The sequence below is a fragment of the Chiloscyllium plagiosum genome, chromosome 14 (genome assembly GCF_004010195.1).
Source record: "Chiloscyllium plagiosum isolate BGI_BamShark_2017 chromosome 14, ASM401019v2, whole genome shotgun sequence".
Lineage (NCBI taxonomy): Eukaryota > Metazoa > Chordata > Chondrichthyes > Orectolobiformes > Hemiscylliidae > Chiloscyllium > Chiloscyllium plagiosum.
Window position 1 is genome coordinate 37,435,553 of NC_057723.1, and position 10,294 is coordinate 37,445,846.

Here is a 10,294-nt window from a genome sequence, read left to right on the forward strand (position 1 = left end):
TTGTGCCAGCAGAGTGAAGGGGTCACTGACCTCTTTCCTACATTGTTGTACATTCGTCCAGATGCACTGACCCAGGTGGCACTTCGGACCAGACTAGCATGTCTGATGTAGTGCCCTCCATTACCAGTACTAGAGTTACGGGACATTCTGCCTTCATATCACCAAGTCCACCAGGATCTCCAAGTATCTGCCCGTGAAATGGAGCACGAGTTTTACTTTGCTTGTCCAACCTGGGGCAAATATCAGAAAATGTACAGGACAGCTCTGCACTGACAGTGCTTGTCTGAGCAAACAAAGATGGAACCGGCACCAGGGATGCCAGTCCATTCTGGAATATCCTAGCAGTAATGAGCTGTTCCAGGTACAGCAAGTGGTACGGTGGGGCTAGAATTGGGCAAAAGAGGCACTGTGGGGTCCAGGTAGGTAGTTAATGAGGCAAGTTTGGTACCATATGTGAGAGATTTTGCTAGGCCTTGCCTAACCCTTCATGAAACTTGACAAAGCTGATAACCATAAACAAAAGAAAGACTCAGCATGTAACCAAAAAGCATACAAGTTTGAGGATTAGGAGAATTTTGAAATTCAAAAGGATGACACTGAAATCTACATTGAAAGACACAACGAAGATAAAGGATACACAAAGAAAGCTTCTGTGAGCAAGTAAAATTATCCAAAGCAAATGAGCATCCATTAGAGGTGGGAAAAGGAGAAACGTCATTCCCTATTTTGTAACTGTCCTCAAAATAAGAGTAGTAGTAGTAGTAGTACAGAAATGTAACATGCAGTTAAAGAAAAGAATTATAAAAGTAAATGGTATATAATAGTCTTTCTTACAAAGGGACTGAAGTACAAGAGTGAGAAAGTGCTACTGCAATTCCATAGGACTTCAGTGAGACCACATCTGGAGTAAAGTGCATAGTTTGGTTTCTTCAGCTAAGGACAAGAATATTTGCATTTGACATAGTACAAAGTGATTTTTCTGGACTGATTCCTTTGAGAAGGGGACTTTTCTGAATAAAGATTGAGTTGTCAAGGCTTGTGATTTCTAGAATTTTCTAAAAAGGCATGAAAGGGTGTTTCCTCAGGCTGACGACTCCACAATAAGTTCTCAATCTCAGAATAAGACTTTGGCCATTCAGAATTGAATTGAGCAGACTTTTCTTCACCCAAAAGACTGAACGTTAAATTCTCACCCTCAGACAACTGTAGATGTTTGAGTATATTCAAAGTAAAGATTCATAGAGTTTTAGATACGAAGAAAATTAAGGGATATGAATATTTCAGGGAAATATTAAGGGAAAAGAATATTTCAAAATGGTGGGTTTAAGATAAACGGTCAAAAAATACCATTGAAGTAGAGCAGACTTGAACAATCCATTGGATTACTCCTCCTCTTATTTCTTATATCCTTACAGCTAAGCATAATATTGTAAAATGTTGTTGTTCTATTTTGTTTTTAACCTTGGAAGAATTGCAAAGCATGAGGACAAAACGTAAATCTTCAAAAGGATATAGTGGACAATGTGGACACAATTTAACATATGGGGTACAATTCAAAAAGGGTGTGTAGACGCAGAGGGACATTGAAGTTAAAGTGCATAGAACACTGAAAATAGCAAAAGAGGTGGAGACTGCAGCTAACAAAGCAAAAAAATACCCTGGGATTTATTAACAGGGGCAGAGAGTACAGATGCAAGAAAGTGATTCAGAAAACAGACAACTATTAGATCTCAGCGGATTACAAACATGATGGAGACAGAGGGGGAGTACAATTGGAGATTTGATCAGCATCAATTTAGCTGAATAACAACTTGTCACCATTCCACAGTCCAATGAAAAAGACCTTCGACCTGTCATCAACTATGCAATTGGTCACAGGTAGCTGAACAGCTTGTGGATGTTTTGAGAGAACCTCCAGAAAAGAAGGGGTTATCCTTTACCATAAAAAAAAGGCCTCAAACCTAAAGAAAGCCATTCTGGAAATGTGAAATTAAGATAGAACTACTGGAGGCATGAAGCAGGTCTGAAAAGATTCTGAAAAGGGTTATACCCAGCTCAACTAATTATGTGTTGGCAGTTCATAACTTGTTGTGGTTCTGTTCGCCGAGCTGGGAATTTGTGTTGCAGACGTTTCATCCCCTGTCGAGGTGACAGCCTCAGTGCTTGGGAGCCTCCTGTGAAGCGCTTCTGTGATCTTTCCTCCGGCATTTATAGTAGTGTACAAAATCCCATGCAAGGACTGCACAAAACACTACATAGGACAAACAGGAAGACAGTGTGAAGTATTCAAGAAACATAGAAGATAGGAGCAAGAGGCGGTCATTTGGCCCTTTGAGCCTGCTCTGCCATTCATCACGATCATGGCTGATTATCCAACTCAATAGCCTAATCCTGCTATCTTTACATTATCTTTGATCCCATTCACTCCAAGTGCTATGTCTAGCCGCCTCTTGAATACATTCAATGTTTTGGCATCAACTACTTCCTGTGCCCACGAATTCCACATGGTCACCACTCTTTAGGTGAAGAAATGTCTCCTCATCTCCATTTTAAAAGGTCTACCCTGAATCCTCAGACTGTGACCCTTTAATTCTGGAAGCACACACCATCGAGAAAATCCTCTCTGCACCTACCCTGTCTAGTCCTGTTAGAATTTTATAATACTCTATGAGATCTCCTCCTCAATCGCCTGAACTCCAAGTGAAAACAACCCTAACCTAGTCAATGTCTCCTCATAAATCAGTCCTGCCATCCCCAGAATCAGCCAGGTAAACCTTCGCTGCACTCACTTTGGAGTAAGAGCATCCTTGCTCAGAAAAGGAGACCAAAACTAAATACAATATTTTAGGTGTGGCCTCATCAAGGCCCTGTATAACCGCAAGAACACATCCCTGCTCCTGTACGTGAAACCTTTCACAATGAAGGCCAGCATACCATTTGCCTTCTTTACTGCCTGCTGCACCTGCATGCTTACCTTCAATGACTGGTGCACAAGGACACCTAGGTTCCACTGCACACTGCCCTCTTCCAAGTCACAGTCATTCAGGTAGTAATCTGCTTTCTTGTTTTTTTCTTCCAAAGTGAATAACCTCGCATTTATCCAAATGATACTGCATCTGCCATTGATCTGCCCATTCACCCAACCTGTGCAGATCATACTGAATGACTTCTGCATCCTCGTCACAATTCACCCTTCCATGCAACTTGGTATCATTTGCAAATTTTAATACTGCGCATTAAGAATAGATCATAGAACCCCTACGGTGTGGAAGCAGGTCATTAGGCCCACTGAGTCCACACTGCCCCTCCGAAGAGCATCCCATCCAGACTCCTACCCAATCCCTGTAACCCTGCATTTTCCCATGTCTAATCTACCTAGCCTCCACATCCCTGGACACTATCGGCAATTTAGCATGGCCAGTCCATCTAACCTGCACATTTTTGGACTGTGGGAGGAAACCAGAACACCTGGAGGAAATCTACACAGGCTTAGGAAGAATGTGCAAACTCCACACCAACAGAGGCTGGACTGGAACCTGGGGCCCTGATGCTGTTAGGCAGCAATGCTCATCACTGAGCCACTGGACGCTTACTAAAATAGATTCAATGTGCAAAAAGTACGGAGGAAAAAAATTCAAGAGAATGACATTAAGTCATGATGTTCATTTGGAGAACTGGAACAGATTCAATGGACAAATCACCACCTGTGGCATGACACTTCTGTGATTCCGAATTTCAATTGCCAAATTTAAAGTGAAATGTTGCTGAGAGGAAAAATCAATAGTATTTTGTACATTCAAATCAGTTTGTTGGCTTTACCTTCTTTACACCAAAGAAAAACAGCAGTTGACTTAAAGGCAATAAGTAGATTCAAATTGCAGTCAATATGTTTGCTTAACATTCAGAATCATTACAGATTGCTCTTTGATGGAGCTGCTGAAATGAGACAATGACCCCCTCATTCTACAAAATGTTTATGTTGCTGCAACAGCAAAAATAAGATGGAACATACAAAACAAAAAGATGGTACTCAAATATCTGATTAGTGTTTTCCCTTCAACATTGATTGGTAATCAGTGGACTCTATGTTTAAGTTCACAAATACAATACATTAGCCAGCTATTCAAAATACAATATCTACATTTTTATTTGCCTGTTTTTTGATATTGCTATGATCCTTTTCAGATATAACTTAATAACTTTCCTTATAATTATACTTGTTTTATAGACTATAAGACTAGAACAAGCATTATAGACTGAATGATGCCAAGGTTGATTTTTCCCTACATCAAAATCAGCCTAATCATTAAAACGTCTACTCATTCATCATTTTTCTTGTCCAGCATCTTTTAAAAATGGAGTTGTGCTATAGATGTATCCATGGCACCACGTGATACCTGTTTTTTTTTTCAAGGTCCAATTTTCTCATCCATTCTGACTGCCTTTTCATTTCTTGAAATGTTACAAATAAAGATATAAATTCCATAGGTGTGGCCTCTGAGATATTAGAGTTTCATGCTTTCTGTAAAAAAATGTTTTTATTCTACAGCATCTCTCTTGGGACACTTTATTCCACTTACCATATTAGTCTTTAATACAGTATTTAAAATTTATCCTTTAATATGAATTTTATTTTGACCTCACTTGCAAAGTTTTATTTTCCTTTAAATTGAGTCAGCTAAAGTTTTTCCATGTATTCTAATTCAGTAATATAATTTGACAAGTTAGTTCAGTGGGTCTGGCAGCATCTATGTAGAGAAAATTACAGTTAATGTTGAGTTAGGTTTAACCCTTCTGGAAAGGTTCCAAAGATCTACTGGGTGCCTCCTGTACTTCTGTCTTAATTTCAGATTTCCAGAATCCACAGTCCTTTGGTTTCAATAAGATAGCTCCTTGTCCTGCTACACTTCCTTCCTATAAGTTTCAAGTCTTTGTCTTATGTCGAGTTCTATTTCTTCCATTCACATTTGCTATTTCTGCAACTGACTTCTACATCCTATAGTTCATTTAAAAATAATCCTGGCCTTCATATTTTTAGACTCATTAAATCCAAGTTTTCACAATTCACTCTGTTTTTCTGTCTTTATGAACTGAAATGACAATAGTATGTGGTGCAAGTTGACTATGTTAGGTTAGGGGATGCTACTTAAAGGGGTGGTGGTAGAAAGGCAATGGCAAACATTCAAAGAGCACATAGGTGAATTGCACTAATTTCACTTTTCTGTTGGCATAAAAGTAAAATGTAAATGGTAGCCCAAACATGGCTGAAAAGGGAAAATAGAGATAGAGGTAGTATTAACCCCAAGAGGCATACAAATTGGCCAGAAAAAAAAACCTGAGGAGTGGGAACAGTTTAAAATTCAGTAAAGAAGGATAAAGGGATTGATTAAGAAAAGGAACTGGAGTACAAGAGTAAGCTTGCAGGGAGCATAAAAACTGACTGTAAAAATTTCTAACATACAACTGAAAAAGACTGAAGATAAATGTAAGTCCAATACAGTCAGAATCAGTGGAATTTACAATAGGGGACAAAGAAACAGCCAACTAAATAAACGCATATTTTGGTTCTGTGTTCATAGTAAAGAATAAAAATAAAATCAGAAATATGGCTTACGGAGAGGGGGTATACCAAAGGAAATCAGCATTAATAGGGAAATGGAGTTGGGAAAATTAATGAGATTGAAGGTAGGCAGATCCCCAGGCCCTGATCATCTGCATCAGTTGGTACTTAGAAAAGTGACCCTTGAAATATTGGATGTATTTGTGATCATCTGCCAAAATTCTACAGATTCTGGAACAGTTCCTACAAACTTGAAGGTAGATAACATAAGCCCTCTTTTTAAAAAGAAAGAAAACCAGTGTAATTGTCAGTGGGGAAAATGCTGGGGTCCATTATAAATGGATTCAATAGCCATGCACTTGGAAGATAGTGGCAGGACCAGACAAAATCAGCATGGATTTACAAAAGATAAATCATGCTTGACAAATCTCATGGAATTTTGAGGATGAAACTACTAGAGTTTGGAGGGAACCATTGGATGTGGTTTGTTTGAACTTTCAGAAACTTTCAACGAAGTCTGTGTAAGACATCAGTGCATAAAATTAAAGCACATGGGATTGGGGCAGTGTATTGAAATGGATAGAAAACTGGTTGGCAGATGGGAAAAAAAGAACAGGAATAAATGGGTCTTTTACTATATTAATGAACCTAAGACAACCAAATGTAATGTCCCCAAATTTGTAGATGGCACCAGTCTAGGTGGGAGGGTGAGCTGCAAGGAGAATGCAGTGAGATTTGGACAATTTGAGTGAGTGGGCAAATACATGGCAGATGCAGTATAATGTGGATAAATGTAAGATTATCTACTTTGGGAGCAAAAATAGAAAGATTATCTGAACGACCATAAACTGAGAGACAGGAAAGTGTAATGAGACCCAGGTATTCTCCAACACCTGCCACTGAAGGTAAGCATGCATGTGCATCAGGCAGTAAATAAGGTAAATGGTACATTGGCCTTCAGAGCAAGGGAATTTGAGTACAAACAGCAGTGATGTCTTGTTGTAACTATACAAGGCCTTGATAAAATCAGACCAGGAATACTATGCGCAGTTTTTGTCTCCTTATCTGTGGAAGAATATTCTTGCAAAAGAGGGAGTGCAGCAAAGGTTTACCAGACTGATCCCTGGGGTGGTAGATGTGACATATGAAAAGACATTAAATCAGTCAGGATTGGGGGTTGCAGGGCAATCTCAAAAGTCTACAAAATTCTAGAATCAACAGCGTAAATGTAGGAAGGATGTTACCGATGACAGGGGAGTCCAGAACCCTTACAATCCAACGTTATGCGATGGACTATTTCAGACTGAAATGTTGAGAAATTTCTTCATCCACGGACTGGGGAACCTGTGGAATTTCCTACCACAAAAGCAGTGAATGCCAAAACATGCATTATTTCAAGGAATTCGACATAGCACTTGGGGCAAAAGACATCAAAGGGCATGGGGAAAAGTAGGGACACATTAGCGAGTTGGATGATCAGCCGTGATCCTAATGATTGCTGGAGCAGGGTCAAAATACTGAATGGCCTGCTCCTATTTTCAATGCCCTCTGCTGATCCAACTGTAAATGTTAAAGTTATTCTAAGATTCAATAATACAATATTTTTTCAATCTGCATCTATTTCAATTTCTTAAGTCTAGTGCTCAATTACACAGCTTATTTAATAATATTGATCGGAGTTAAAATCATTGATATTAATTTTATCAATGAGGCTCATGTCTTGATGGCTTCCTTGAGCCTGATTTCCAACTCTGCGTTCCTTGAGTTATAACTGGACGACAACACCTTGCTGGCTATGCCCATTCCTACATTTTGAAAATGCTAATCCAATTGCTATAGTTTTTTATTAGAGTCGTAGAGATGTACAGCACAGAAACAGACCCTTCTGTCCAACTTGTCCACGCCAACCAGATATCCCAACCTAATCTAGTCCCATTTGCCAGCACTTGGCCCATATCCCTCTAAACCCTTCCTATTAGTATACCCATCCCAATGCCTTTTAGATATTGCAACTGTACCAGCCTCCACCACTTCCTCTGGCAGCTCATTCCATACACGCACCACCCTCTGCAAGAAAAAGTTACCCCTTAGGTCTCTTTTTTCTCCCCTCTCACCCTAAACCAATACCCTCCAGTTCTGGACTCCCCCACCTCAGGGAAAAGATATTGTCTATTTATCCTATCCATGCCCCTCATGATTTTATTAACCTCTATAAGGTCACCCCTCAGCCTCCGATGCTCCAGAAAAAAAAACGGTCCCAACCTATTCAGCCTCTCACTATAGTCAAATCCTCCAAACCTGGCAACATCCTTGTAAGTCTTTTCTGAACCCTTTCAAGTTTCACAACATCCTTATTCTAAAAGTGGCCTAACCAGTGTCCTGTACAGCCATAACACGACGTCCCAACTCCTATACTCAGTGCTCTGACCAATAAAGGAAAGCACACCCAACGCCTTCTTCACTATCCATCTACCTGCGACTCTACTTTCAAGGAACTATGAACCTGCACTCCAAGGTCTCTTTGTTCAGCAACACTGCCTAGGACCTTACCATTAAGTGTATAGGTCCTGCTCTGATTTGCTTTTCCAAAATGCAGCAAACTCACATTTACCTAAATTAAACTCCATCTGCCACTTCTCAGACCTTTGGTCCATCTGATCAAGATCCCGTTGTAATCGGAGGTAACTTTCTTCACTGTCCACCACACCTCCAATTTTGGTGTTATCTACAAACTTACTAACTACATCTCTTATGGTCACACCCAAATAATTTATATAAATGACAAGAAGTAGTGGACCCAGCACTGATCCTTGTGGCATTCCACTGGTCACAGGCCTCCAAACTGAAAAGCAACTGTACATCATCACCCTCTGTCTTCTACCTTTTAGCCAGTTCTGTATCCAAATGGCTAGCTCTCCCTGTATTCCATGAGATCTAACCTGGCTAACCAGTCTCCCATGGGGAACCTTGAAGAACGCCTTACTGAAGTCCACACAGATCAGATCCACTACTCTGCCCTCATCAATCCTCTTTAGGTAATCACCCTAGAACATGAATAACAGTACAGATCCAAGTCACTTCAGGAAGCAACAAGGCAGATTAGTAACATGGCAATTTGACACATTTTGGTGAGAAAAGAGGAAGAGGAAATACATGCCAATGGTTAAAGTTTCAATGAGAATATATAAATTGAGAGTTTCAAATGCACATTTTTAAAGGCAGGGCAAAAACACTTGAGATTGTAAGCTTTAAGGAGCAGCATTCACATTAAAGCAAAGAGATAAACTATAAATGCCCATGTTACAGCCATGTTGACAATATTGCTTGCAATTTGGGTGCCCTACTTTACGTAAGTTGATAACGTGCACTGATTTGCTCAAAGGTTTATTACCAGGTATGAGACCTTAATAACAGGAAGAAATTAGACAAATTGTGCTCTCTTTCATTAGAAACATAGGGTTTTATTCAAAAGTGATCATGGATTAAAAACAGATAAAAACACCTTGAGTCAATAACCTGACAGAATGAATGCAACAACAAAAGAAGCAGCGGCCAGATGTTTTTAAAAACAAGATGTAGGAGTTCTTAGGACTTACAATGAACTACTAAGTTCATTAATAAGCAGAACTTGTTACAGGTTGAAAACAAAACTTGATAAATGTTGGAAAATCTTTTGTGTATACAAGGAAAGATCAGAGAAATGGAAAAGAACAGTACAGATGAAACTGAGATGGTGATTTTATTCTGAAACTTTGTGAACAATATTTTTAAAGATTAAGAGCAGAAGAACTGTACAAAGAACAGATTTTAGAATTCCAATAGATCCTTCTACCCTATTTCAATTTTAAAAGCTGAATCTTGATTCGCACAAAAAATCCACATCATCACCTGCCCATGTTACATGGCAATAAATTGGTCATTTCATTTCACTTCACATGGTATGGAGCCCTAAATTAAAAAGCATTTAGTTTTTCCTTTATATCAAGAAAAAGATCAGTTAATAAATAAGCCATTTTCTTTTCAACTGTTAAATTGAGAGAAAAAGTTTCTTTCATTGTCTTAATTCAAAATTTGCCTCTGCTCTAGTGAAATTAAATGAAGATTAAAATTTGGCTATCTTGTATGAAGGTTATTAAATTTGTTTTGCAAATAATGCAAAACGCTGTTTCTGACACACGGAATACTGCTAGAATCAGCAAACTACAGAAATCTGATGAAAGCAAGTTTTGAGATTGATGGCAATTTTAAAAATGTGTTTAAGAGTAGTTTTACTTCTAGGAGAACTGAACTCTCCACCTAATGCAACACAATTCTGAAATAATACAAAAAATTAATTTTCACCTGCAATATAAGCAATTCTCACTATGTGCTAAAGTTGGAACTCACCCAGTTCCCATGTTAGTATTATTTATTATTCTCCAACTCTATGCTTTTGATAATATTTGACTGATATACAACTGTTACTTCTCTGCATTCCATTTAACTAACCAAAACCACATCTTAACATTATTTTACCAAAAATCTTAAACAGAAAATGGATCATTTCAATGACCGACATTTACTCAATTGTTCTGTCACTTCATCTGACAGATGTGGGGAGAGCGTGATTGGATATGGTTGGAGATGGGGACTGTAGTGAGTGTGTTAGGAGGAAGGAAGAAACAGGTGGGGAAGAGAGTGGAAGTTGGTGGTAAGGAGAGTGGAAGCAGTGGTGGGGAAGAGGGGGAGAGAGAG

At 39.0% G+C, this 10,294-nt stretch overlaps 1 protein-coding gene across 11 annotated transcripts in view; it reads right to left on the reverse strand.

Annotated features, from left to right (window-relative positions):
- The window catches only part of LOC122556642 (mitogen-activated protein kinase 9), a 57,852-nt gene that overhangs the window by 38,087 nt on the left and 9,471 nt on the right, over positions 1–10,294 (reverse strand). The window lies entirely within an intron of this gene.